Source organism: Sus scrofa, chromosome 15, assembly GCF_000003025.6.
Source record: "Sus scrofa isolate TJ Tabasco breed Duroc chromosome 15, Sscrofa11.1, whole genome shotgun sequence".
Classification (NCBI taxonomy): Eukaryota; Metazoa; Chordata; class Mammalia; order Artiodactyla; family Suidae; genus Sus; species Sus scrofa.
The window spans coordinates 47,694,702-47,717,849 of NC_010457.5; the positions used below are offsets into that span (position 1 = coordinate 47,694,702).

The following is a 23,148-nucleotide window of genomic DNA, read 5'->3' on the forward strand; positions in this document are numbered from 1 at the left end:
AGGAGGGCTGCTCAGAGGTCCTTGGTGGACAGGACTGATGCTGCTCCCCTTCCCACTTCCGCAGAATCTCTCCTTAAGGAGGCACCAACCAAAACCTGCATGTCCTCAGGGTTTATTTTAACCTCTAGGAAAATATCACACGCAATACAGTTCAGCTCACTCTGAGTACACAATGGGTTCTGCAGGCCCTACTTCCTTATACAGAAGAGAGAAGAAAGCACCAGTGAGAAGGGAGAGGAAGGGTTGCCAACTTTCCACAGAAGGGCAGGTGGTTTTCCAGTCTATAGCTAGGTGATGGCCTATGGGACATGAGCAAGGTACCCACTTTGTAAAAAGCAGGGGTTACAAAGAAGGCAAAGGATACTCAGGTCCAAAGGCAACATCCAAGGTAAATCCTGATGAATCAGCTTGAACCAGCCTGAGCCACTGCCGCACTGCTCTTTTCTCTTACCTTTGGACAGGGGCAGACAATTTCTGTGCTTGTGGTCACTCACTTATTCTTTCAACAAACAATTACTTAGCACCTAAGTAGACGCCATACACCAAGCTGGCCACAGAGTCTTGACTAGAAGCTATGGCAAAAGTCTCCTACGTTCAACTGGCATGCAATAGAAGGCTGATATCTGAATCGATGAGGGAGGGTGTTTTTAAAAGCCTCCTTTTGAGAGTTCCCATCATGGCTCAGCAGAAACTAATCTAATATCCATGAGGATGCAGGTTCAATTCCTGGCCTTGCTCACTGGGTTAAGGATCTGGCGTTGCTGTAGCTGTGGTGTAGGTCGAAGAGGAGGCTCAGATCCTGGGTTGCTGTGGCTGTGGCGTAAGGCCGGCAGCTACAGCTCTGATTCAACCCCTAGCCTGGAAACCTCCATGTGCCGTGGGTGCGGCCCTAAAAAGACAAAACAAACAAAAAAGCCTCCTTTAGTTTCACAAAGCCTGCTGGATCTCTATTTTAGTAATCTGCATTGAGTTCTAGGTTGTAGATGTGCAGCCTAGCCTGTGTCCTCCATCAGACTGTAAGCTACCTGAAGAGACAGGCTTCCTTTTGTTCATCACTGCCTTTCTTGCCTTAATTACCCAATAAATGTCCATTGAACGCAACTGAAATAGAAAACAAGATCAAGATCTTTGGCTTTACTGTTTCTGAAGACTCTGCCACCAAAGAAAAATGATAAAGCTCCAGAAAAGAGGAAAAAGGGGCGCGACTTAAATATATTAAGAACAACGGAAAAAAATTAAAGCAAACAAATAAGAGCAACAGGGGTACAGTTTTGGAACTTCAGCCCAAGTGCAACCACGGCTCAGCGGGCTGAAGTGCCTCCGGGAGCCCACAGCTGGCGACCCGGCAGAATGCTTGTCCCCTCCCCCTCCCCTGCTGTTAACTCGCGTCTGAAAAACCCCATTCGGAGTCCTAAAGAAAGACTGGAGGAGGGGGTGGGAGAAGGAGTCAGAAGGGGAAGATTCACCAAGTAGGAAGGAAACCTTAAAGCGGGAGGCTGGGGGAAGGGGGGGGGGCGGTGTGCAGGGCTGGCCTGACGAGGGAGATGAGTACGCCCCGAGCTAGGTGGCCCCGCCGCACCTCCTCTCTGGACGTGTCTGCACACTTGCTTTCCTACAGTCTTCAAAACTGGAGCAGAAGAGGGAAGCTTGTAAGGTGAGGAAGAAGTTAGGGAGACGTACAGACAGCTCCCCTCGAAGTGCTTTCCCAACCTGGCACCGAACCTGCATTTGAGGACCGTTTCCTTCAAGTCTCCCCAGAGTCCGGAGTTCCAGAAGCCGGAGGGCCCTGCTGCACCCAAAGGGAAAGGAGGGATCTCCCCCGGGAGCCTTCTAGGCCTGCCATGTAATAAGGTTGATAGGGGAAGAGAAAGAGGAGTTTCCACAGCCCAATCCGTGCCCCAAGGGACTTGCCTGGGCGTCCTTTGCTTGCCTTCCCTACCCGCAGCCCGGGCAGTCGTTGCGGGGCCGGTGCCCCAGCGTCAGAGCCCGCAGAGAAGTTTCGCCGCTGCAAACGTGAGAAAACGCAGCTCAGCAGCACACCCGCCCGGACCCGGCCCGCGGCCCCACCCCCGCAGCCCGACCCCTGGCGGCCGCGACCTTGGCCACCCCGCGCGCTCCCGAGGGCCGGAGGAGGGGCTGCGCCCCCGGCTTCCCTGGGGCCCCGGGGGCCGCCGCGACCTCCCCGGAACCATCAGCCCGCAGGCAGGAGCCCCCGCCCGGTCCCTCGCCGGCCCCCGCGCGCCTCTCTGCGCCGCTCGGTTCCTGGGGCCGCGCGAGAGCCCCACTTACCCCGCCGCGCAGGGCCGGGGCTCGGGCCGGGTGCGTGGGTTACATCGGGCTGGGAGGCGCCTCTCCGGCCCGGCGGGCTGTCGCTCTCGGGGATTTTTGTCGCCACGAAACTCTAGGGGCCTCTCGCTCCTCTCGCTCTTCTCCCCCCCCAACCCCCACACCCTCCTTCTCTCTTGTCTCTCGGCTCTTTTTTCCGGGTTAATTACGTTTCGCATTAAAGGAAAACCCAGCCCCGGATGTGAGTACAATGCTCCGCCGAGCCCGCCGGGGGAAGAGAAGGGTGCCGGGGCGCCGCAGGCTGGGAGGGGGCGCGGCCCGGCGCGCAAGCTGCGCGGACCCGGCGGGGGCGCGGCGCCCGGAGGCGGCCCCCGAGGCTACCGGCCTGGACCACCTCGCCGGCGCCGGCGGCCCGGCAGGTGGGACGCGGCCGCAGGGTGGGAGGCCCTATTCTCCGACGCCGGCCTCGGGCAGCAGGTGTCCGAGCGGGAAAGGGGCTCCGGGATGAGGGCATCTTAGAAGGAGGGAGCGCAGACTCTCTCTTTACCCCATTCTTTTTCCCAAAGCCACCAGCGGCTTCACTTAGGCTTCCCGAGGACCCAGAGCCCTTAGCCATGAGGGGCCGCGGGGTTAAGTCTAGGGTTAGGATAGATTGAAGCACCGCTGATTCTCCTGGGTTGTCATGAATGCATCCCGGGAGCCCCGTGGGGTGGTACGTTCTAACGGGTGCGTAGGGACTTTTTCAGAGCGTGGCTCAAAGACGCCCTTCCAGCCCTCAGAGCGGGAGGGTGCTCTGGGGAAAAATGGGAACAGACAAACAGGTATTAAGTAATATTGCTAAGAGGAACCTAAGAGAACCACTGGGTGCCAGTGCATCCTCTGCGTTATCTCATTCGATCCACGCGGCAACCCTGTGGGTATCCATCCTCTTCACGATGAGGAAACCGAGACTCTGAGACGTTAAGTAATTTGCCCTGGGTACCCACAGTTAATCAATGGCTGGTCAGTCAGGTTCTGAGGCCGGCCTCTCAGGTGAGGAGATAGGTATTTATTTAAATATACATTAAGTCGGGCACTTAAAGCCCGAAACTCAGAACCGTGGTGGATTCACCCTAGGATGGAGGACGCAGCGCTGCGATTTCTGGGGATTCTGATGCAAACGCAGTTGGTAAGGCCTGAGTCCGAGTTACTGGGCTTTGACAGAGGGGAGGGTTGAAGAAGACCCTCGAAGCTCAAAGTCTGGTTAAGCGGAATTGCCAGAAAGGCTGGTCCACATCCCAGTGTTGTAGGGGAAAGGCAGACTGTTCAGTCGTCCCCGGGACCTGAGGCAACAAGGCCTGAAGGAAGGGGGTGGGGGGCAGCCAGATCTGCCAGGAGGGAGGCAGGACCACACGCGCAGCACACACCCCGAAAGCACCAGTGATGAAACCACACTCGTTTCCTCTTCCATTTTGATTGCCAAAGCAAAAAAGAAAACGAGCCGCCTGCTCTCTCAGGTGTGAAAAAAGACTGTTGGCTTCAGAACATTTTGCTTTGAATGAGGAAGGAAAGGGGAACACAAGAAAAAAAAAATTCCTTTGAAACAAATATATCAATGTCATTTTTTTTCTTTCTGCTCTTGAAGATTTCTGCCACTCAGGTAAATTTCAGGCAGAGCATGTACTCTGGAACCAGAGGGCCTGGGTTTAAATCCCAGCTCTGGCGCCTATTAGTTCTGATCCCAGGGCAAGTGACAGTGTTTCAGTGCCTCTCTTTCCACATCTAGTTGGAGGAATAGTCAATGGGTCAACATTTGTAAAGTGTTTGGACCACTGCGGATCATGAAGTAGGTGCTAGGTGAATGTTTTTTAATGTAAACATTGGATTATGGTTTTCAGCATGAAAAGGAACAAAACTCCATTCAGCTCCCAGCAAATCCAACTAGAACTGAAGGTTTCCAGGGTGAGCAAAGAGGTAATAGTCTCAGATAACATGGTATGGTTCATATTTAAAACCCATAAAACTCTACTCTCCGCTCCACCCTGTGGGGTGCCTGCCTGAGTCACTCAATCTCAGAGCCACAAATATTTTCTGAGCACTACTGTATTGGATGCCTGGGAGGCAAAAAGGAGCCAACAGCCTTGGGTCTCCTGGAGAGGATACAACTGTTCTTAGGAGGTTCAGGCAGCCCTGTGTTCCTCTTGAAAGTGTCGCAGAAATGGCACAGAGTAAGTACCATCAACCTTTAGAGGAAGTATGTGTGTGTGTGTGTGTGTGTCTGTGTGTGTGTGTCTGTGGGTCCGGGGGCGGGGGAAGAGCGGTGTCCTGGAGAAGGAGGTGGATTTTTTTTTTTTTTTTTTTTTGGCCACCCCAAAGCATATGGAGCTCCCAGGCCAGAGATCACACTTGAGCCACAGTTGCTACTAAGCTGCAGCTGCAGCAACGCCAAATCCTTAACCTACTGTGCTGAGCTTGGGATTGAACCTTCATCCCAGCACTCCAGAGATGCCTGGGATCCCATTGCACCACAGCGGGAACTCCAAGGAGGTGGATTTTGAAATGGGCACTGAGTTCATTGACTCCAGTGAAGGGGGGAAGGGCAAGAGCCTGTGGGGCTGGGGGAGGGTCATCAGAGCACTTACTGGCAATGCTCATAGTTCCCTGGGAGGCCCTTTACTGCCATATTTGCCCCTGGCCAGGCTCTGGCCCAGTTAGCCTACAATTTTTGCCTGGACTCTATTCCCTCATCCCTATACTTCCAGGTCTTCATCAGGACCACCACCCTCCCCTCCCGTAGTAGCACCAGGGTGTCAACTGAGTCTGAGCCCCACCATGGTCCTTTTGCTTCTCTTAACTGACACATTTTGCAATTATTTCCATTGCCTGGTTATGTCCCCCACCCCCTTTTTTAATGCAGTAAACAGCCCTGAGTTCTGAAAATGTGACTCTGCCTGTGGGGAAGAGAATGTCAAAAAGGGCCTTTCACAGCAGCTATTTCGGTCCCCTGTTGTGTCAATGCAAGATGAGACTCAACAGTTTGCTCAAGGTTTTGCAGCTGGTTAGTTAATGGCAGAGATGTTTCTAGAACCCAGGGTTGATTACCTTCAAAATCTTCTAGTATTGCTACAGGAGTCTTTCCATGAAGACGGAGACTACTGGTCTAAAACCTAAGAATTTAACAGAGAGCCTTCTCCTCTAGCCATTTATTTATGAATTTCCTATTCATTTTCATTGTTCATGGCTGGGAAACTGGGTAACCACCTTACATGGTGAGCCAGTGCCCCCTCTGGGGAACTGCATTGTTCTCTGTCCTTAGAGATACCCATTATATAAGGTACCAGCCTGCAGCTGGGGCCACTTCATTCCATTGCAGAAAATGGTGGGACTGAAGAGGCCAATGTCAGTGGTCGATCCCAGTTCAGGCCAGTTAATTTTGCAGAGGTAAATGGCTCCAAGGCCATTGCACTTCTAATGCTAGCTGGTCATTTTATAAAGAGTTGCTGTTGGCTTCAACAGGAAAGTACCATCCATTTCTAGAAAGATTACTCAAATTACTATTGTTCTATTCAGTCCCATTCATTCAGCAAACAATGATCTGAACCTATTACCTCCCATATAGCTTGCACTTACTTATTTTCCAGCTACTTATTAAAATGCTAATTGCTTTTCACGTATTATGTAGTTTAGGTCTTACAACATCATAAGATACTACTATGTCCCCATTTTATAGATGAGGTGATTAAAACAGGGGCCAAGCCTAGATAAAAGCCTGTGCAGTCTGAGGCCAGAGCCTGCCCTCTTAACCACTGAGCTTGTGAAGGATACAGGAAGACATAAAACAAGGCTATTTTTCCCTCTACATTTTTGACAATTATCATTATTTAGAATCTCAGAGTTCTCGTCGTGGCGCAGTGGTTAACGAATCCGACTAGGAACCATGGGGCTGCGGGTTCGATCCCTGCCCTTGCTCAGTGGGTTAAGGATCTGGTGTTGCCGTGAGATGTGGTGTAGGTCGCAGACGGGACTCAGATCTGGCGTTGGTGTGGCTCTGGCGTAGGCTGGTGGCTACAGCTCCAATTAGACCCCTAGCCTGGGAACCTCCATATGCCACGGGAGTGGCCCAAGAAATGGCAAAAAGACAAAAAAAAAAAAAAAAAAGAGAATCTCTATTCCAGGAGTTCCTTTCATGGCGAAGCAGAAATGAATCCAACCAGGAACCATGAGGTTGGGGGTTCCATCCCTGGCCTCGCTCAGTGGGTTAAGGATCTGGTGTTGCCATGAGCTGTAGTGTAGGACGCAGCTGCAGCTCCGATCCTGCATTGCTGTGACTGTGGTGTAGGTCAGCAGCTGTAGCTCTGATTGGACCCCTAACCTGGGAACCTCCATATGCTGTGGGTGGGGCCCTAAAAAGAAAAAAAAAAAAAAATTTAAAAGTCTAAAAAAAGAATCTCTATTCCATTTCAGATAGCAATTTCATGTTCAAGGATTTGTCCTGCAGAAAGTCATCTGGTGAATATGCAATAAAGATGGAGTGTATGTTTACATGTATTTACAGAGTGTGTATGTGGACTCTATGCATACATTTGCTGCAGCAAATTATTTTTCATAATTGTAAAAATTGGAAATCATTGTCATGTTCATCAATGAGAGATTGAACATGAAAATACAATCACAACCATGCAATCTTATACTATGCAGCTGTTAAAAAAGAATGAGATACAGGAGTTCCCCAGTGGCCTAGTGGTTAAGGATCCAGCATTGTCACTGCTGTGGCAGGGGTTCAACCCCTGGCCCAGGAATTTCCACACTCCATTGGCGTGGCCAAAAAAAAATGAGATACATCTCTACATGAAAAATACTAAATAATTTAAGTGGAAGAAAAGATACAGAGCTGTCTGTATAAGGACAATCCTATTACTGAAAATAAAAATTGTAGATGTTTATTACATGATGAAAAGTTTAAAAGACTGCATTCCAAACAGTTAACTACCATCCTTTTAGGGCAGAGGAGCAGAGGTTATAATGATGGATCTCACTTTCTAAGAGATGTATTTCTGTAATGTTTAATTTTTTTGCAATAAGCCTGTGTACACTTGGTCATCAAAAAAGAACAGTAATGATTCAAATTTTTAATAAAAAAAAAATTTAAAGTCCTATGAGAAGGAGTATTATAGCCCTGAAGTATCCCATGATTTAGTTGGGAGGGAATGTAACATATACAGAAAGAACTAATATAAAAGCCAGAAACTGATACATGTAGGGAAGAGAGGAGAGAGAAAATTCTGTAGGAAAAAAAAAAAAAAAAAAAAAACACCAGCGAGGGTTGGGGGGGGGCAGGAGAAAAACGTATGAAGGAAATGGTACTTTGGAAGTAGCTTGAAGGTATAGATAGCGTAAAATGTAAAAGAGATGGAGAAAAGCATTAGATAAAATGACTGGTTAGGTTCAGCTGGTGCTCAGGGGAGGGGTGGGCATATATATATTTTGTATGATTTTTTTTTAATTTTATTTATTTATTTATTTATTATTTATTTTTTGTCTTTTTGCTATTTCTGGGGCGCTCCCACGGTATATGGAGGTTCCCAGGCTAGGGGTCTAATTGGAGCTGTAGCCACCAGCCTATGCCAGAGCCACAGCAACGCAGGATCGAGCCGCGTCTGCAACCTACACCACAGCTCACGGCAACGCTGGATCGTTAACCCACTGAGCAAGGGCAGGGATCGAACCCGCAACCTCATGGTTCCTAGTCAGATTCGTTAACCACTGCGCCACGACAGGAACTCCTGTATGATTTAAAAATATATATTTTGTATGATTTCAATATCTTAAATTTATCAAGACTTTATTTATTTTATATATATATATCTTGTATGATTTCAATATCTTTTAAATTTATAAAATATGTATTTTGTATGATTTCAATATCTTAAATTTATCGACTTTATTTTATATATATATCTTGTATGATTTCAATATCTTTTAAATTTATAAAATATATATTTTGTATGATTTCAATGTCTTTTAAATTTATCAAGACTTATTTATTTATTTATTTAATTTGTTTTTGGCCACAGAATGCAGCGGCTTGAAGTAGGATCTCAGTTCCCAGACCAGGGATCAAACCTGGGCTACAGCAGTGAAAGCATCAAATCCTAACCACTGACCAACAGGGAACTCCCTGAAGAAAGGATTTTCGTGGCAAAGAAAAGTCACTGGAGGGTCTTTATCACTGAGCAACTCAGTTGTACTAATTACTTTAGGCTTCAAGAGCCATTGGAGGTTTTTGAACAAGGAAGAGACCTGATTAGAAGGAACAAGCAGTAATTTCGTAGTTTGTGACCACAGAGTAACTGGTCTCTATGATGTGACTCCTGGCTCTGTCACTAATTAGCTATAAAGCCAGTGACCAGTTACTCTGCTTCTCTGTGTTTCTACCAAATGGAGAAGGTAGTGATAACAGATAACCCATCTCCTACCATTGTTGTTGAGGTCGAGTGAGTTAATGTTTTTAGAGCACATGGTAAGTGCTGAGAATGTCTGTTACATTTTAACAGTTTTATGCCTTTGGATTAAAATCTTTGCATTTCATTTTCAAATTTTTATTACAAAGAACTAGCATTACATGACAAATTCTTAACTATTCTTTCTTCACACGTTCACAGGATTATAGATTATTAATTTCATTGGACAGATAGAAGAATTTAAGTTTTAAGGGGAGAGAGAGAGTCTGAGAATCACATTAGTGAATCATGAGTTGAATCTGTGAGTTCTGAATTCTAGTTCAGTGGTCCCTGCCCCACACCCAAGGTTATCTCTTAGCTTCAATTCTTAGAGCCTTGAGAATAGGGAAAGTGGAGAGTGGAAGAAACTTTGGCAATTTCACTGCTGTTTCCCTTATGGCAATTTCCCATACTGCAATAAAGGACAGCAATAAAGAAAAATCCAAACAGAGAAAATTGGGCGAGTCGTCATGGCTCAGTGGGTTAAGGATCCAGAGTTGTCACTGCTGTGGCTCTAGTCACAGCTGTGACGTGGGTTCGATCCCTGGCCTGGGCACTTGTGGGGAATGGCCAAACCAAAAAGAGAGAGAGAGAGAAGAAAAACTAGTAGAACACCTGGATGTTTGTATATAAAATTAAATGTAAAATATAAATATAGATATAAATATATGCTGAATTATGCCACCTCCAAATAAAAGTCGTATGTTGAGAGTTCCCAGTGGGGCGCAACAGGCTCAGTGACGTCTCTGCAGCACCAAGATGTAAGTTCAATCCCTGGCATAGTGAGTTAAAGGATATCGTGTTGCTGCAACTGCAGCTCGGATCCCTCGCCCAGGAACTCCATATGCCACAGGGTGGCCAAAAAAAAAAAAAGATATGTTGAGGATCTAACTCACAATGTGACTGCATTTGGAGATGGAGCTTTTAGGAGGAAAAATAAGGTTAAATGAGTTCATAAGGATGAGGTCCTAATCTGATAGCATTGCTGGCCTTATAAGAAGAGGCAGTGCTCTCTCCCTGTCTTCACCATACCAAGGAAAGACCATGCAAATACGCAATAAGAAGGCAGCTGTCTGCAACCAAGAAGAGAGCTCTCACCAGGTTCCAGCCAGGCTGGCCACCCCATCCCTGACTCCAGCCTCCAGAACCGTGAGAAAATAAATTCCTGTTGTTCAAACTACCCACTCTATTGCCTTCTTCATACTCATACAGTCATAGAGACATTACAATTACATATGGACACATGCAAAAGTTATTTCCCAGTGACAAAGTTTGGAAAACATGGCCATACTCCTAAATCTGACATGAATTAAAAACCTCCAAACAAAGTGCTCATCCAGTCCCCAGAAATAACAGTCTCCTGGCCAAATGCACCGTTGCTATTGATTCACGCTGATGGCATTGTTTTCCCGTCAGTTTAAATAAGTGCAGTGCATGGCTGAGATTCCTGCACCCTCAGCCATGCCCTGTGGTTATAGGAAAAACTGTGGTTACAGGAATCATAGGAAGAATAGACAGACACTTTACGCTTGGGTCCATGACCATGCTTTAGTCTGTATTTAACTGTAAAAAAAAAAATTTATTATAGTTGATATTTAACTTTGTTTTTGCTTAGACTAGTTTCGTAATTCATTTCCTCAGGGCTGAGCCTACATGGGGGCTGGGATTAGAAAATACTGGGAGTAAACAGAGTCAGAGCTGCTAACTGGAATAAACCCTATCTGGTTTGTTCCAAGAGATGCCTCTGGTGGTCAGTGAAGCAGATCGCCTTTTAACATAGGTGGTTCTCAACACAAGCTGATACTTACAAAACAAAGACAATCAAACTGGATATTTGGACAGATGGATTTACATCCTTCCATTATTTTGTTAATAGGAAATACATGCACACGATACGAAGCTCAAAAAGTAACAATAAGAGTAAACAGATATTTTATTTATTTTTATTTTTTATTTTTGGCTGCACCCAAGGCAGGTGGAAGTTGCTGGGCCAGGGAGTGAACCCACGCCACAACAGCAACCTGAGCCACAGCAGTGACCACACCAGATCTCCCAAATATTTAATTAAAAAAAATCTTTTCTATTTCTTAATTTTCCAAGTATCCTTCAATAAGCATGTATTGTTTTATGATTACAGGGGAAAATATTAGTTTTATAAGCAAGTAACTAGTTTTTTAATGTAATTTTATTGGAATATAGTTGATTTACAGTATCATATTAGTTTCAGGTGTACAGTAAAGTGAATCAGTCATACATATAAATATGTCCATTCTTCTTTCCCATACAGGTTATTACAAAGTATTGAGTAGATTTTCCTGTGCTATACAGTAGGTTCTCACTAACCATATATATGTTTATATATATTTATTTATTTTTGCATACATCCATTCTTTTTCAGATTATTTTCTCATATAGGTTATTACACAGTATTGAGCAGACTACACTGTGCTACACAGTAGGCCCTTACTAGTTTTTAAGTTTAAAGTATCTCAGAGATCTCAGAGCCACTTTGTGATTTAAAAAAACATAGAACTTAGAACTAACTTCATTTTCAACTTAAAAATAGTTGTCAGTCTGTGGATACATTTTTCAAGACATTTTAGCCAATTTGGTATCCATTCGTATTAAAACTCCTGCCACTGGAAAAGATTCACAAAACCTGATTAGCAGTTTGAACACCAACACCTAGTGAAACTCATTATGAGTCACTGGAGACCAGTCATGGGCTAAGGAATCTTCTTTCAAATTTCATCATAATTTGTGTGATGACTCCACATGTCTGTCAAACTTTGTTCAAATTAAGTGTAACACGAAGCTGGAGGATTAAGCCCCGTCTGGCTTAACTCTTTCACTGAGTCATTAAACAATAACAAGCTAAATTTATCCCCACACCTAATACTTAATGATGTTATGGATGTTTTAAGGATAAGTAGCCAAACGCTCTAGCCTCTGATGTCAGAAGATGTCACAGTCCCGGCTTGCTGGAAAAACACACAGGAACACGGTCCTGACCTAGAGGTCACCTTCTGGTAACCTCAGTCTCTGGAATAGAACTCCAAACCAGAAAGTAAGAAGGAGAAGGGCTCTGAGTAGCCAACAGTCCCTGTGTCATCATGGAGACACCTTTCTGAGGTGGGCTGATTGATTCTGACAAAAGATCTAATTTCAAAAAGTCCAGGTATGTGGTTTCTTAGTCCTCGGCAGATGAGAAACCAAGAGAATGGAGAAGCTGGTGGAGATGGCTGGGGACAGGGCTGGGGGGTGGGGGTGGGGAGGAGAATGACTTTATGCAGTTCATTCCTCTGTCTATAAATGGATTAGCTGACAACAACAAAGGAGGGAAAGAAAAATTAACAAGCATTCCCAGAGGTTATATGTGCCCAAGACAATCTTCATCACTTTCAGTGATGACTTTGGGGTGGGAAAAAGCAGTTGAACTTCAATCAGTGCCTTTATTTTAGGTGGAAACTTTCTAGGGTTTTGCAGGTAGGAGTGGCCCCTGGCGAGGAGATCACCACTCAGGTAGTAAGAGGAGATAGGATTCATTCATACTCTCCTATATTTTTTTTTTAATTTTTTGCTTTTTAGGGCCACACCGGCGGCATATGGAAGTTCCTAGGCTAGGGGTTGAATCAGAGCTGCAGCTGCCAGCCTGTGCCACAGCAACAGCAACGCAAGATCTGAGCCTTGTCTGAGACCTACACCATGGCTCACAGCAATGCCAGATCCTTAACCCACTGAGCAAGGCCAGGGATCAAACCCTCGTCTTCATGGATACTAGTCAGGTTTGTTAACCACTAAGCCACAATAGTAACTTCCTATTTTTAAAATATTATGTTGTGTGCATTATGTTTCTTTTGTATAATTATAAATTTTTAAGAAATATTTAATGTCCCTAGAAAAGACCTTACAAATAAAAAGTCCATGAAAAGAAAATTGTCTAAATTAAAATACTGAAGACCTGAAACCATAAAACACTAGAAGAAAACACAGTGTGATGGCTCCTTGACATTGGTCTTGGCAATGATTTTTTTTTTTTTCAATTTGACACCAGAAGCGGCAAAAGACCACAAAAGTAAAAGTAAAGTGTTGTGACACCAAACTAAAAAGCTTCTGCACAGCAAAGGAAACCATCAACAAAATGAAAAGGCAGCTTATGTAATGGTATAAAATACTTGCAAATCATACATCTGATAAGGGATTAAAATCTAAAATATATAAAGAATTCATATAGCTCAACAAGAAGAAACAAACGATTTGATTTTTTAAATGGGCAGAAGAGCTAAACAGACCTCTTTCCTAAGGAGGTATACAAATAGCCAACAGGTACCATGATTAGCTCAACATGGATAATCATCAGGGGCATGCAAACTACAACCACAGTGAAATATCACCTCACACCTGTCAGAATGGCTGTTCTCAAAGAGATAGCAAATGACAAGTGTTGGCCAGGAAGTGGAGAAAAGGGAACATTCAGGCACTGTTGGAATGCAAATTGAGGCAGCCACTATGGAAAACAGTATGGAGGTTCCTCAAAAAATTAAAAATAGAACCACCATGTGATCTAGCAGTTCCACTTCTGTGTACATATCAGAAGGAAACAAAATCGCTGTCTAAAAGGATATCTGCACCCCATGTCCACTGCAGCATAAATAATAATAGAAGCATAGAAACAAAGTGTCTTTTGACAAATGAATGGGTAAAGAAATGTGGCATATATTGAAATATATGAAATATATATTATAATGAAATATTATTTGGCCATGAAAAAGAAGGAAATCCGGCCATTTGCAGCAACGTGGATGAACCTTGAGGGCATTAGGCTAAATGAAGAAAGACAGAGAAAAATAAATGTTGTATGATCTCAATTACATGTGGAATCTAAAAAACTTTCCTGTTGTGGCTCGGCAGGTTAAGAACCTGACTAGTAGCCATGAGGATGCAGGTTTGATTCCTGGTCTGGCACAGTGGGTGAAGGATCCAGTGTGCATTACTGCAAGCTGTGGCATAGGTTGCAGATGCAGCTCGGATCCAGATTTGCTATGGCTGTGGCATAGGCCAGTGGCTTCAGTTCCGATTTGCCCCCAAGTCTGGGAACTTCCATATGCTGCAGGTACAGCCCTGACATAAATAAATAAATAAACAAACAAACAAACCTACCTTTAATTTATAGAAACAGAACAGATCAATGATTGACCGAAGCCAGTGGGGTGGGCAGGGCCAAAAGTTGCAAACTCCCAGTTACAAGATAAATAAGTTCAGGGGATGGAGTGTACCGCATGGTTAACTATAGTTAACAATATTGTATTTGAAATTTGATAAGAGACTAAATCTCCGAAGTCCTCATCACAGAAAAGAACTAACATTTACTTTTCCCTTCTGGTGTGAAGAACAGTGCTTCGTGCCTTGCCTGCCTCCACTGCTATAACCCCTGTAATGGAGCTCCCAACCACCGCCCACCCCACCACCCCCATGGACTTCCTCTGCCATTTGGACACAGGAAATGCTTCCACTCGTTTATTTTATGTTTTAGAATTTTTTAAATTAGAGTACAGTTGATTTACAGTGTTGTATCAATTTCTGCTGTACAGCAGAGTGACCCAGCTATACATATATATAAAACGTTAGTTTTTTAATACTATCTTCCATCACGTTCTGTCCCAAGAGATTGGATATAGGTCCCTGTACTGTCGAGTAGGACCTCAGTGCTTATCCTTTTTCTAAATGTAATCATTTGCATCTACCAACCCTGAACTTGGTCTATCTCCCTTAGGGATCGAACCAGAGCTACTTCAGAGACAACGCAGCGTAGTTTTGCTGTGGGCCACAGGGGAAGTCCGCTTTCATTTATTTGTCTGCCTCTCTTAAATGGAAACTCCACCATGGAGTTTCTTGGTGGCCTAGAAGGTTGTGGACCCAGCATTGTCACTGCTGTGGCATGGGTTCCATCCCTGGCCCCAGAACTTCCACATGTTGCGAGCAGGCCAAAGAAAAAAAAAAAAAAAAACCCACCGAAAAACAAAAAACGAAAAAAACCTCCACCAGAAGCTCGGCTGGTGTGCGAGAAAGTTACTCTCCTATGACGGGCTGCGCATCAGGGTTGGGTTGGTCATCTCAATTAGTTACCACTCAGCCCTGCGGTGACACCCCTATACTCAGAAGGTGACAGGCAAGCGTTACGGTAGAAGTTGAAGTCCCTTAGAGCAGAGCTTGTAATTATATGTTACTGAGCACACCATGAGTCAAACTGTGGCCGCTGAAATGTAACTGCATATTCTTGAAATAGTTCAGCCGTGAGGTCTCGGGGCTGATTTATTTCTGGTTTCTCCAATTTAAACCCTTGTATCATGACCCTGTCACTACCACCCACTTCAGAGTAGATGAGCAGCATGATGAGGTACAAAGAACTTTGCACTCAGAATCCTCTGAAATTGTAGGTAAAAATGCCCACTTTTTTTTTTTTTCTTTTGGCTGCTCCTGCAGCATATGGAAGTTCCCAGGCCAGGGATCAAACCTGCACCATAGCAGTGATCTGAGTTGATGCAGTGACAAGGCAGGATCCTTAACCCGATAGGCTACCTGGGAACTCTTGAAATGCCTACATTTTTTATTGTTCAAATTTGTAAAGGATTTAGAAATATAAGTACTATATTATGAGCAGGAATGAGATGATGCTAGAAAGCAGTGGTCTTCAAATTTTTCTTCACCTACACCCCCTAAAAATGCTGAGAGGTATGAATTTCCACCACATTTTTAAGTTGACATCTGTAACTTGTAATCAGAGTTTTGAGTGGTTGAAAAGGATGTATTCTACTGATATTTAACATGGATATTTTAAATAAACCTCTCCTATCACTCTTTTAAAATGCATCCAATAGAATCTAAGTACCATGGGAACTGGACAATATCGTTCCTTTTTCAGTTCTTTAATAGTCAGAAATGTTAAATCCTTCCCTTTTTTCCTTGGGCTATATTTTCATTCCACTTCCTCTAAAGAAGTGTCTCCAAACGTCATATTTTTATGACGTCTTTTATTATTTGAACATCATGTGTTTGAACATCATGTATTTGAATATCTCTTATTGATTACCTATCGTATTTTCTGAAACAGAAATGCCTCTATATGTTGATTTTACAATTTAAAAAATAAAAATATATCCTATGACCTTCAGCCTTCAAGTGTTAAAAGCCCTCTTTGAGACTAGGTTATCATTACAATTATTTTTTTCCATTTCACTGCTGCTCCTGCAGCATATGGAAGTTCCCAGGCCAGGGTTCCAATCAGAGCTTCAGTTGAGGCCTATGCCACAGCCATAGCAACACCAGATCCAAGCCGCATCTACGACCTACACTGCAACTCACAGCAATGCTGTGATCCTTACTGACACTATGTCGTATTCTTAACTTGCTGAGCCTCAAAGGGAATTCCACGTATATATTTTATTGATCACCAAACAAAAAACAGTAAAATGCTATCAGAAATGATTCTCTTCATGCAATGGATGAGGATGGATTTTTAAAAATATGTATTGTTGTACATTTTCATAGATATGTAAATAGTTCAGATATCCAGCAATCAGTATTACTAGTGCAAGAAGGAGCAGGCTTAGCAGCAATGGTATCCCTATCTCTTATCTTCTTGACTGTAGGCCCTGTGAAGCCTTGTTCCCATTCACAAGGAGTTGGGGTTCTAAGGAGTCTGGTGATGAAAATGTTCAGGGCTGATGAGAGAGAAGGAAAATTGGAACAGAGTTCTGGATTCATGGCTTCAGAAGGGGGCCTGGAATGACTCACTTGCCTGTGAACACAAACCCAATGCGAAGATATCTCGCCAGCCCACCTTTGCCAGGCAACTTGAAATCTGTTTTTCAGCAGCGCCGAATTTGGCAGGGCTCTTCGCTTGTTTGAACTCCTTTGAGTTGCCGGTCAGACATCATGTCAAAAATGACTCTGTGGGGGAGGCTGTGCACATGCTCACGCATGCCTCTGCGTGTGTGTGTGTGTGTGTGTGTGTGTGTGTGTGTGTGTGTGTGCTGGGGTGGGGGGGCAGGGAGCATACGGGAACACTCTGTACTTTCTGTTCCATTCTGCTGCGAGTCTAAAACGGCTCTAAAAAATAAAGCCTATTTTTCAAACAATTATTGTAATGATCCATCAGTGGTCAGGCCAGGGCTTTTCCTCCTGGTTTTATGACAAGTCATAAATTGGAAACTACCCACCTTGGGAAGTGATTTCTATCCCAGTTCTGAAAGCCTTTTGCTTTCTCAACACAAACACAGCTATTTCTTCTAGTCCCTTGTCTTGGCCCTGAAGGTTTTGACAACAAAGGGCGATGGCTTTCTTTCCTTTTTTAGAAGAGCGAGAGGGCTGGTATGAAAGGGCAGGTAGGAGCAAAGAAGACTGGTGCATGAAACTGGCTCTTTCCATCTCAGGCAGATGGAGAAACTGATTCTCTTAAAACTACGGGCCCTGCGGGTCCCCATTCTTTAAATATTACCAAGTGAGATGACTTAAGAACTGCCCCAGGAGTTCCCTGGTGGATCAGTGGGTTAAAGATCTGGCATCGATGCTGTGGCTCAGGTGCAATCCCTGGCCTGGGAACTTTTGCATGTTGAGGGTACTGCCAAGAAAGGAAAACAAACAAACAAACAAAAGAACGATCTCAAATACACAAAATCGTAATGTCAGATTTTGGCTTCGCTGTTTGTCTGAAATTCACATTTAACTGGAGTGTTTAGTAGCTTCTGTCTATCTGGCAGCCCTTTCTAATCCTAATTATTCCTGTTAAGAGATAAGGAAAACCGAGACCTGAAAAGACTAAAGTCCTGGTCCAAGAGTTTTATCTCTCCCTCCTCCTAATTCTCAAATGTAATTATTATTTTCTCACCTCTCATCATGGTGGCTGTTTTTATCTGTCCCTCCACATTTTTCCCATCCTTCTTACCCAAGGCCAAAATGTAAGCTGAAACAACAATAAACTACAGCAATATTCATGAAAGGACGAAAGCTTCTGGAGGAAACCAGGACCAGGAATTCGTTTGAGAGAAGCAAAGGCAGCGTGTAGGGAGGGTGTGGGCAAAACGTCTCTGCCCTGTCACCTCGAAAATAGCGGCTAAAAAAAGGAGAGGGGGCAGAAGCCACTGCTTTCAGGGCAGACACCAAATTCATATAAAATTTGTGAACTTTCTCCTTTACAGGCTAGCCCAGCAGATACATAATAGGGGGAAATAATATTCAAGTCCAACTACATCACATCATCTTTGCTGCAGTCCTAGGCTGCTTCTTAGGAAAGATACCAACCAAGCCTTTTATTTTTTCTTTCTCCTTCCGTTCTACTTACTATCACTGCCCTCCTTCCCTCCCCTCCCATGTCCCAAGCACCAAAAATAATTTGAATTTCAAACCTTTTTTTGGCCTTCCTGTGGGTGTGGGAGGACCTCCCTTGGGAATTGTTCCGGATCTAGCTGGTTACGCCTGTAATTTGGCAGAATCTCTGTCTGCACCCCACCCCCACCTCCCGCTCTTAATACATGGGGAGTTTGGGCGCCTCCATTCCCCCCGAAACCTTCTCCACCTCAAATTTTTTGTTTTTTGTTTTTGGGGTTTTTTTTTTTTTGGCTGCACCCGCAGTATATGGAAATTCCCGGGCCAGGGGTCAAACCCACACTGCCATGGAGACAATGCCAGATCCTTAACCCACTGTGCTACAGCGGGAACTCCATCCTTAGACAACCAAAGTGAGAGGAGCCCCCAGAAACCCCAGCCTCCACTTACCTGCCCCGTTTGGGAGGAAAAACGCTCTCGGCACAGGGAGCTGCCTCCTCAGCAGCCAGAGGAAGCCACCAGCCTGGCCAACTGCTGCCAAGGACAAGTGGGCAGTGAGGAGGAAAACTTGACTTGTGTCCCTTGGTTCAGGAGACCCAAGGCAAGTTCCTGTTTCAGAGATGGTTTCGCAAACTGAAAAACTGATTAAGTTCAGAGAGGGCTGCACACATGTGCATATGTGTGTGTGTGTGTCTATGTGTGTCTGTGTGAGTGTGTGTGTGTGTGTGTCTATGTGGTGTGTGGTGTATATGTGTGTGTGTGTTTCTCTCTCCCAAGCTCACCCACATGACCCCCTTGATCTTCCTCTGAGGAAGGGTGGATCTGTTTTTCCAAAAAAATCTCTCTAGATCTAACCCCTCCTCAACCCCAGCCCATGTCCGCTTGACCATTCCTTAGCTGGGGTTTCAACGCTAGGGTACATTTTTGTTCTTGACCAGAAAAAGGAAAGGGGTAAAAATGAAAAAGTGAAAAAAAGAGGCCCATCTAAGAGTTTTCTGTCTTTTGGGACAGTGATGGATCAAGGTCTTCAAGACTCAGTTTCTCCTGGTCCTCTCGTGTGGAAGACAGTGCTCAAAAACACTGCTAGTTACCTCTTTCTTTCCTTGGATCCAACATGAGATGCTCTCCCTAGATTTGGAGTTGTGAGGGAGGAGATGAAAGGAGTGACACCCAGGAGTTCCCTGGCGGCAAGGTGGGTTAAGGACCCAGTGTTATCACTCCTGTGGCATGGTTTGATTCCTGGTCCAGGAACTTCTGTATGCCTTGGCACAGCCAAACAAAACAAAACAAAACAAAGAAAGTGCCTAATATACTGCCTGACATATGATAGACACTGCATTAGTGTTTATTGAGCATGTATGCTTACACTTAGACATTATATTTACTTACCTGTTGGTCTTCCTCACTGGATTCTGAACATCTTGCTCATTTCTATGTCCCCTCTACCTATGACAGTACCTGTGATAGAGTAGACACTCAATATGCATTTTTGGCTTTTTTGTTTGTCTTCATTTTTTTCAAGTTTTATTGAAGTATAGTTGTGATAATTCCTGCTGTACAACAAAGTGATTCAGTTGTACATATACACACAGCCATTCTTTTTCAGATTCTCTTCCCACACAGACCATCACAGAAAATTTGGATCAGTTCAACAATCCATCAGAGTTCCTGTCGTGGCTCAGCGGTAATGAACTCAACTAGTATCCATGAGGATGCAGATTCCATCCCTGGCCTCGCTCAGTAGGTTAAGGATCTGGTGTTGCCCCGAGCTGTGGTTGTAGGTCACAGATGTGGCTCAGATCTGGTGTTGCTGTGGCTGTGGCATAGGACTACACTTGCAGCTCCACTTCCACCCCTAGCCTGGGAACTTCCATATGCCACGGGTGCAGCCGAGAAAGCAAAAAACAAAAACTAACAAAAAAAACCATCAATACACTGTCCCACCCTCACCTGGCCCCATTTCCCTTGCTCATGGAGAGTATTCGCTTTGCCTTCTCTCTCTATGTGCCCTGGACCAAGTTTCTGGAACTCAAACTCTGAACAAAAGTTGCTGGACCTGCAATGGATAAAATGCCAGTACCCCCACTTCCTAGAAATACCAAAGAATTTTCACAGCAAAAACAAAAGGAAGAGTTAGGAAACACTGTCCATGAATGATTGGTGTTTCTACGTCCATTGCAGAACCGTGATGTGCTCAAATTAAAGCCAGTTCGAGGTGCTATTTATATACAAAGTCCTTTAAAAACAGAGAACATCGGCCTTCCCAACACCCTTCAAGGGGGGAGGGACAGCATTCTCACGGGGTGGGGGGGATTGAGGAAGAAAGACAAGGAAGGACAGAGGGAAGGGGGGAGGGAGGGAGGTAAGGAGGAAGGGAAAGAGAGAAAGAAAAGAAAGAAAACTGAAACAGTGGATTTTCAAACTGGCACATGGAAATCCTAGTTAAGCATGGTCTACTAAACACACAATTTTATCCTGACTTCCTCTTAAACCTCCACTAAAATGACAGTAAGTAGAGGAAAAAGCCCATATCCTTAAGGACAAAGAACGTGAAAACAGCACCAACCAATGATAAATGTTAAACCTTTAAGGAACACAAAGCGCCCACGCACCTACAGCCAACTAATCTATAACAAAGGAGGCAAGGATGCATACACAATGGAGAAAGGACAGCTTGTTCAATAAGTGGTGCTGGGAAAACTGGACAACCACATGGAAAAGAATGAAATTAGAGCACTCCCTAACACCATACACAAAAATAAACTCCAAATGGATTCAAGACCTAGATATAAGACCAGACACTATCAAACTCCTAGAGGAAAACAGAGGCCAAACCCTCTCTGACGTAAACGACAGCAACATCTTCTCAGATCCACCTATCAGAGTATTGACAACAAAAACAAAAATAAACAAATGGGACCTACTCAAACTTCTAAGTTTCTGCACAGCAAAGGAAACCCTAAACGACACAAAAAGACAACCCACAGAATGGGAGAAAATCTTTGCAAGTGAATCGACTGACAAGGGATTCACCTCCAAAATTTATAAACACCTTCTGCAGCTCCATACCAAAAAAACAAACAACCCCATCCAAAAATGGGCAGAGATCTAAACAGACAGTTCTCCAAAGAAGACATACAGATGGCCAAGAAACACATGAAAAGATGTTCAACATCACTCATCATTAGAGAAATGCCAATCAAAACCACTCTGAGGTACCACCTTACACCAGCCAGAATGGCCATCATCCAAAAGTCTACAAACAAGAAGTGCTGGAGAGGGTGTGGAGAAAAAGGAACCCTAGTACACTCTTGGTGGGATTGTACATTGGTGCAATCACTGTGCAAAGCAGGATGGAGATTCCTCAGAAAACTAAAATTAGAACTACCATTTGATCCAGCAATCCCACTTCTGGCCATCTACCCAGAGAAAACCATGACTCGCAAAGACACATGTACTCCGATGTTCATTGCAGCACTATTTGCAATAGCTAAGACATGGAAACAACCTAAATGTCCATCGACAGAGGCATGGATCCAGAAGATATGGAATATTACTCAGCCATTAAAAAGAAAGCAATACCAGCATTTTTTGCAACATGGATGGACCTAGAAACTATCATGCTAAGTGAAGTCAGCCATACAATGAGACACCAACATCCAATGCTTTCACTGACATGTGGAATCTGAAAAAAGGACAGACTGAACTTCTTTGCAGAACAGATGCTGACTCAAAGACATTGAAAAACTTATGGTCTCCGGAGGAGACAGTTTGGGGGGTGGGGGATGTGCCTGGGCTGTGGGATGGAAATCCTGTGAAATTGTATTGTGATGATCATTATACAACTACAGATGTGATAAATTCATTTGAGTAATTAAAAAAATGGGAAAAAAATAAAAGGAAACTAACCTATCAATCCAGAAAAACCTAGACCTGCGAAGACTGGAAGCAGCAAGAAAGAGCTGTTTGGCTTCTTGAAGCCTCAGACAGGCTCAGGGATTCCAGGACCACGAGTCTCTGAAAGGGAGTGGTGTTTGAGGGTGGAGGTGTGGTTTGGGTGGGGCTGGAAACCGGAAGATGGGTTGACGGTTTGTGTGAGGAGGAAGAAGACTGAGAGGCTAAATAAGGAAGGCTGGGGGATTAGGATCTAGCCTCCCCCAAGGACAAAAATAAGACAGGTAAGTAACAGCAAAGAGTGGATTCAGTGGAAGTCTGAATATGGGACAGAATGCCTCCATCTGTCCCTGTCCCCTCCGACCCCATCTCCCTTAACCAACTTGGCTGGAAGGATGCTGAAAAAGGATTATACCTCCCCAGTTCCCACTCCCACCCCTGGCAGGAATGGGGAGGAATGACTTCATTGAGATACAGTCCAGCTCAAGAGAAAAATGCTACAAAATCAGGTATTTGTTTGCTGGTGCAATGGCTTTGGTGTAGCCCACCTGTCTTCAAACCCCACCCTATGCTCAATACTTTCAAATAGATTTCAGTGCTTCATCTGGAACTGTGAACCACCATCAAGAACCATCGAATATTTGAGGGAACCCTCCAACATAAGAGTGACTAAGATACACAAATTGGGGCAAATAGGAGGAATTTGAAGAAACAGAGGCAATGCAGGGAAAGAAAAAAATATAATATTCAGATAAAAAGATACTGTGGGAGTTCCCTGATGGCCTCATAGTTAAGGATCTGGCATTGTCACTGCTGTAGCTCTGGCCTGGGAACTTCTGCATGCCGAGGGTGCAGCCAAAAAATAAAAACCTTTTTTTTTTTTGGTCTTTTTGCCTTTTCTAGGGCCGCTCCCGCGGCATATGGAGATTCCCAAGCTAGGGGTCTAATCGGAGCCGTAGCCACCGGCCTACGCCAGAGCCCCAGCAACGTGGGATCCGAGCCATGTTTGCAACCTACACCACAGCTCACGGCAACGCCGGATCCTTAACCCGCTGAACAAGGCCAGGGATTGAACCCGCAACCCCGTGGTTCCTAGTCGGATTCGCTAACCACTGTGCCACGATGGGAACTCCAAAAACTTTGAAAAATAAAAACTGGGTGCATC

General features: G+C 44.6%; 1 protein-coding gene, 1 long non-coding RNA gene and 1 other non-coding gene across 3 annotated transcripts in view; 1 reads left to right on the forward strand and 2 right to left on the reverse strand.

Moving 5' to 3' along the window:
- The window catches only part of PLEKHA2 (pleckstrin homology domain containing A2), a 71,132-nt gene extending 68,595 nt beyond the window's left edge, over nucleotides 1-2,537 (reverse strand). Inside the window, 1 exon segment of the mRNA XM_021075122.1 lies at nucleotides 2,290-2,537. The gene's annotated coding sequence lies outside the window, so the exon portion shown is untranslated.
- Nucleotides 3,277-10,214, forward strand: LOC106506225. The gene is made up of 3 exons (XR_001301397.2): nucleotides 3,277-4,493; nucleotides 6,730-6,798; nucleotides 8,340-10,214. It is a non-coding gene; the product is annotated as an uncharacterized LOC106506225 (long non-coding RNA).
- LOC100523215 lies at nucleotides 10,323-22,742 on the reverse strand. Its single transcript, XR_002339071.1, has 2 exons — nucleotides 21,999-22,742; nucleotides 10,323-19,547 (listed from the first exon to the last, which is right to left on the reverse strand). It is a non-coding gene; the product is annotated as an uncharacterized LOC100523215 (transcript).